Raw genomic sequence first — 5,960 nt, forward strand, 5'->3', positions numbered from 1 at the left:
GTCTTTCAGTGATGTATTGAAGGTGATAATATCTCATTTCTATGAATTTCAATCGTGACGAGTTCTCATTTATATAAAAAGTACCTAAATTCAGTTTATCTAACAACTAATAAGCGAAAATCTTTCTTAGTACGCGCCAGTAGGGATGAAGCGGTACCAATACCATATCGGTATCGGTTGAAGTATCGGGTTTTTTGATCAAAACGAGTAAATATCGGTATCGGTTCATGTTTGCACCGGTATCGATCGGTATCGGTTCATGTTTGCACCGGTATCGATCGGTATCGGTTCATGTTTGCACCGGTATCGATCGGTATCGGTTCATGTTTGCACCGGTATCGATCGGTATCGGTTCATGTTTGCACCGGTATCGATCGGTATCGGTTCATGTTTGCACCGGTATCGATCGGTATCGGTTCATGTTTGCACCGGTATCGATCGGTATCGGGTTAAGCCTGGTATCGGGTTAAGCCTGGTATCGGCCATCTCTAGTTATTATCTAGTATACTAGCATTTAAGTTTCCGTAATGGGGCGAAATGGATTGAACCCTACGCGTTAGGCTTTCTTGCGAAGCAGTGGGAAGTACCCCTATTGGCCGCATAGTAAAACCTGCCGGATATGTCCAATAGGGGTACTCCCAGTGCTTCGCAAGAAAGCATAACTGTAGTGTCCATTACGGAAACTTAATTGCTCGTATCTCCTTCAATATTGTAGATAGACAAATGGTTCCAATTGATATATTCATTTTATTAAATATCGATAAAAAATCCAGCCTGGTGTATCACTTAAATTAACACACCCAGAAGTAAGATGAGACTAGAAGTAAAGAGCTCTAGCATTGGTAGTAGATCCTGGCACTAGTGAACAAATTTGAGGATTTTATGCTGCTTCCATCGCGCCTACACTAGAGAGAAAAAATTTGTCTAGTTCCAAAAACATTTCCTACCCCCTTCTCCTCAACCTAAAGCGGCGGAACACGGACGAGGGTGCTTGAATCTAGTTCGGCCGTCTACCGCCACGAGCCTCTCACGTTTTGAAGGTAAAATTCAGAAACCGCTACCAGAGGGCCAACCGTTGGTGTGTTATCAAGAATATTCACTTTCGCCAAGTGAAGAATTTGGTTGGCTCAGTACTTCTAGTCTCATCTTACTTCTGACACACCTTAACTAAAACACTGTCTAATCGCCAAACGTCAATTTTTGCGGATTGATGTTTTTTTATGGAATTGGTAACGTAAACCGAATTAGCTTTTTATTTGTGTGCTTTTATTGGACCATAGATGAATATTTATGACTGCATTTTTATTTACTCAAAACATATCTTTTTGAAATTTTAGATTGAATTGTCATGGAATTTTAAACGAAACCGGACCACTTTTGAACAACCCAACATTTCGAGGGAATTCAAAGTTTCTCTGAAAATTTGGTCACCCAAGGTAAGTGGAACCTTATTATTGAAAGTGAAAAATTGATATAATATTTTCATTAAAATGGAAGTTAACTAAGAGTTAAAATATCTGGCTCAATATATAAAAATATATAAATTATATAAAAATTGCTATAGTTCAAATTAGCTTTGGTTAATTGCGAGAATTAAAACTTCATTTAGTAATTTGGTTTAATATTTATCATAAGAATATTTGCAAAATATCAGGCTCAATATATAATGAATCCCTAAAAATTGCTATAGTCGAAATTAATTTTGGTTAATTGCGAGAATTAAAACTTCATTTAGTAATTTGGTTTAATAATTATCGTAAGAATTTTTGGAATGTATGAGTGGTCGTCATAGGTTATATCAAAAGTATATAATACTACTTTTCGAGAGAAGTGTACTGCACAAAGCGGGGTAGTTGTATCATGATTCTTCCCAACATCAGAACATTTGATGCAACGTTAATAAACCCAAGCATATACGCTACTCTATTAGCGCTTAATTATTTGCTAAGGCAATCTTGTGGATATTCGTCCCACGTCAAGACAATCAAGGTTTGTGGGTTGATTACTGGGTATTTAGTACCAAACAGATTCACCCTAACACTGTGTGATGCCCATTTGAAGTTTGATCAGCGGGAGTGCAAACAAAAAGGCGCATGAGCCTAGGAAGAATCATGTTACATATATTAAGTATTACGAGGATACAGAGTGTCATCCCTCTTCTATTATCCCCTTCTGGTTATAACAAAACTAGCGTTTTAGTTTCTTGTTTATGCATGAAAACTAGAAGGCATTTGCCACCCGAAGGTAATAGATTAAATTGAAAACCCTCTAAAGAAATGTTATAATTCTTGATAAAAGAGGTATTTCAGCGAAGCATGCAGCTTTCTTGCGTTATCACAAACAATGAAACAAAAAGCCTTACGTCAGTTGAGCAATAAGTGAAAGGTCGTGTTTCGTTCATCGCAAATGCAATTGTACGCGTCTTTCGAGAATGCTTTTTCCGCGCGTCCAAATGAAAATTGGAAGCTCCTTCAAACAGGTGTATTGTTCCCCTCGGTTATTATTTATTAATGGTTCATTGTTACGTGATACTGTTGATCTCTTCTTCGCATTGTCAAATTGATAACTATATTTTTGAAAACAACTGATATATTTTAGCCTTGTACGCAATTGTGTTGGCTGTTACCATATAGTTTGATGTAGTTGTTGTAAACCGCAGTTATACATGCAGACAACTGATTTAATATTACGTGGGCTCTATATATTTTTAATACTTTGATAAATTTAGTATTATGTTATTGGAAGGGTGCTATTTTTAGATTATTTTGGAAAGCAAGATTGCATTATTTTGCAGTAAGCATTATATATCTTACGGCATAGGAATTAACTGTAATACTTTGCAAAGAGTGAGAAAGTAAATCTGGTTCACAGAGAAAATTCTCCCTAGTTCAGTGAAAACAAACCTATTCACTCATCACGTATGCCGGCCTCTAAAAGCAGCATTAGGTCCATAACTCTACATAATTTAAACAAATCGTCACAAACTACCTTGCATAAAAAATTACTACTGTTTTATAGTAGAACTGGTATGAAAATTGTTTCCCCCTTTTCCTTGTCGATCATGAGATTTAAAATACGATTTTTTTTTATTCTACAGGGCCGGTAGGCACTTGTAGATATGACTTGATACCGTTTTGTAACGTTAAAGTAATATTCACCAGCTTTTGCTAATTTCCTATGGAGATTAACATGGGTTTTTCGTGATTTTTTCCCACCGATAACTTAAAAACTACAGCGAAGATACTTTTCGGAATTATCTTAAATTAACAATTAAGTATTCAGGGTGTGCTATCGGCCAGCTTGATCAAAACAATTAAGTCTAAGTATGTTAATTTTAGTTAATTACAGAAGAACGGCTTTGACCATCGTGATTGGACAAAATAATTAGCTAGATCTCTTGGAAAACTCAGTGTTACTACGTATCTGTAGTGTAGTGGTTATCACGTCTGCTTCACACGCGGAAGGTCCCAGGTTCGAGCCCTGGTAGATACATGTATTGACCATCGTGATTGGACATAAGAATTAGCTAGATCTCTTGGAAAACTCAGTGCTACCACGTATCTATGGTGCAGTGGTTATCACGTCCGCTTCACACGCGGAAGGTCCCAGGTTCAAGCCCTGGTAGATACATGTTTTGACCATCGTGATTGGGCGCCTGAATTAGCTAGATCTCTTGGAAAGCTCAGTATAACCACGTTTCTATGGTGTAGTGGTTATCACGTCCGCTTCACACACGGAAAGTCACAGGTTCGAGCCCAGGTAGATACATGTTTTAACCATCGTGATTGGACATAATAATTAGTTAGGTCTCTTGGAAAACTTAGACTTACCACGTGTCTGTGGTGTAGTGGTTATAATATATATTTAACAATTATTTCACTTCACTTGGTTTAATAATGTGACATAGGTAGCGTACTTTTTCCCCAAGGGGTGCCAACGCTCAATTCCGAATTCGCGTTTTTTCTCTCTCCTCGCTCGTGACGTCAGAATCCGACCTCCGCGAGCGCCCGAGATATTTACTACGCGCTATGGAATAGGTTATTCGCTACTTTATAGAAGCGCGGAATTTTTAAATAAATAAAATAAAATAAAAATCAAATAATTTTAAATAACTTGTTTATTAAATTTGAAACTGAAGTTATCAAAACATTTAAACAATTTTTACTGAAACTATTTGTACTGTACTTTAGGAACATTTTAAATACAAGGAACATTTTAGGAACATTTTAAATACAAGGAACATTTTAGGAACATTTTAAATACAAGGAACATTTTAGGAACATTTTAAATACAAGGAACATTTTAGGAACATTTTAAATACAAGGAACATTTTAGGAACATTTTAAATACAAGGAACATTTTAGGAACATTTTAAATACAAGGAACATTTTAGGATCATTTTAAATACAAGGAACATTTTAGGAACATTTTAAATACAAGGAACCTTTTAGGAACACTTTAAATACAAGGAACATTTTAGGAACATTTTAAATTCAAGGAACATTTTAAATACAAGGAACATTTTAGGAACATTTTAAATACAAGGAACATTTTAGGAAACGTTTTAAAAATATCACTTAATTTTTTTTTTCACAAAGAACCATCAAGCCTAAAATCATTTCACAAACAATTCCTAGGTATAGGTTCATCCAAAAGCTTAGTTTTGAAATTATTCAAAAATATCACAAATTTCTAATTAACTATTTTAGCCATTTTTTGGCACCTTTTCTTTTTCCATCCTTGTCTTCTGCATTTGTAATCTTAATTGAGTTCAAATGTTTAATTCGAATGAAAATTCTAAGTTTCACAAATGTTTTAACAATTATTAAAGGGTATTTATTTTCAATTTCAAATATTTTTGACTGATATTTTGAACAATATTTTCTTCGTTAGACAAAGAAATGTTGGGTAATATATTTTTAAAGATGTCCTCATAAATTTTGATTTTTTCCATAAAGGCACTTGAGGGAATGACTAAACCTCCGTATGATAAGAAATTTGCCCAAGAGGGAATTTGATAATCGTGATCTAGTTTATTTTTGTCTACTAAATCTAATTCTGGGTTGGCTTTTTAATGTTTTTTAGCAACCCACCCACCGAAGTATTCTAATCCACTTTCTTCACATTTCTTAAAATCACTATCATACTTTTGGGAATCAATCGTTGCGTTAATAATTTTGCTTGCTTTCAGTGAACATAAGGGTTTAGTTGTTGTATTAATTTCTAAACTGTCATTGACTAGGACATCATTTGGTAACAAATCAGGGAGGTCAGTTTCAATCTCGGCAGTTGTTAAGATATTATTTAAAAGATAAAAATCCTTTTGACTATTTTCTTTATCGGAATGATTTAAAACATTTGAAGCTAAATAATCCGCATGAATCTGATCAGTGGTATTGCTATTACAATTAAAAACCCCTGGATTTTTTCCTAAAATTACAACTCTAATTCGATGTAATGCATTAAGGGGTGTTGGGTGGTCATCTAACCCACCCCTTGAGCGAACTTGGGAAAAGAAATTTTCCAGATAGTCCTGATTTAATCTATGCGTAAGGAGGTATTTAATACCATAATTTCGTTTTAAATCATAAAATAACCCTTTGAGAGATTTACAAGAAGTTATTATTCCTTTTTGGAAAATTTGAAGAAAAGATTAGACTTTACCAGTTTTGTCTTTGCACAACATGTTGTCAGTTAACGAAATCATTTCATCTAAGACCACCCCTTGCTCTTTTAAATGTATTCCAAAGCCACATTTGTTTGGATTAGAACTATTTTCAACATAAGAGTTAAAAACATCAAACCAATTGTTTACTTTTTCAATAAAAAATGCGAGTTCCATGGCTTGATTTAACTCATCTGGCTCTAAATCTTCCTTAGCTTTATTTTTAATCATATAGAGAAGAGCTTTAGATACTGTGTTCGATAACAGTTGCGCAGCCAAAGAAACATTTTGCCTA

General features: G+C 34.6%; 2 non-coding genes across 2 annotated transcripts; both read left to right on the plus strand.

Annotated features, from left to right (window-relative positions):
* Positions 1 to 3,419: 3,419 nt before the first annotated feature.
* Positions 3,420 to 3,492, plus strand: TRNAV-CAC (transfer RNA valine (anticodon CAC)). The gene has a single exon. It is a non-coding gene; the product is annotated as a tRNA-Val (tRNA).
* A 65-nt stretch (positions 3,493 to 3,557) lies between these two features.
* On the plus strand, positions 3,558 to 3,630 carry TRNAV-CAC (transfer RNA valine (anticodon CAC)). Its single transcript has one exon. It is a non-coding gene; the product is annotated as a tRNA-Val (tRNA).
* Positions 3,631 to 5,960: the final 2,330 nt, after the last annotated feature.

The sequence above is a fragment of the Phalangium opilio genome, unplaced genomic scaffold, assembly GCF_054372755.1.
Source record: "Phalangium opilio isolate 3A_F unplaced genomic scaffold, DU_Popi_V2 ptg000075l_1, whole genome shotgun sequence".
Classification (NCBI taxonomy): Eukaryota; Metazoa; Arthropoda; class Arachnida; order Opiliones; family Phalangiidae; genus Phalangium; species Phalangium opilio.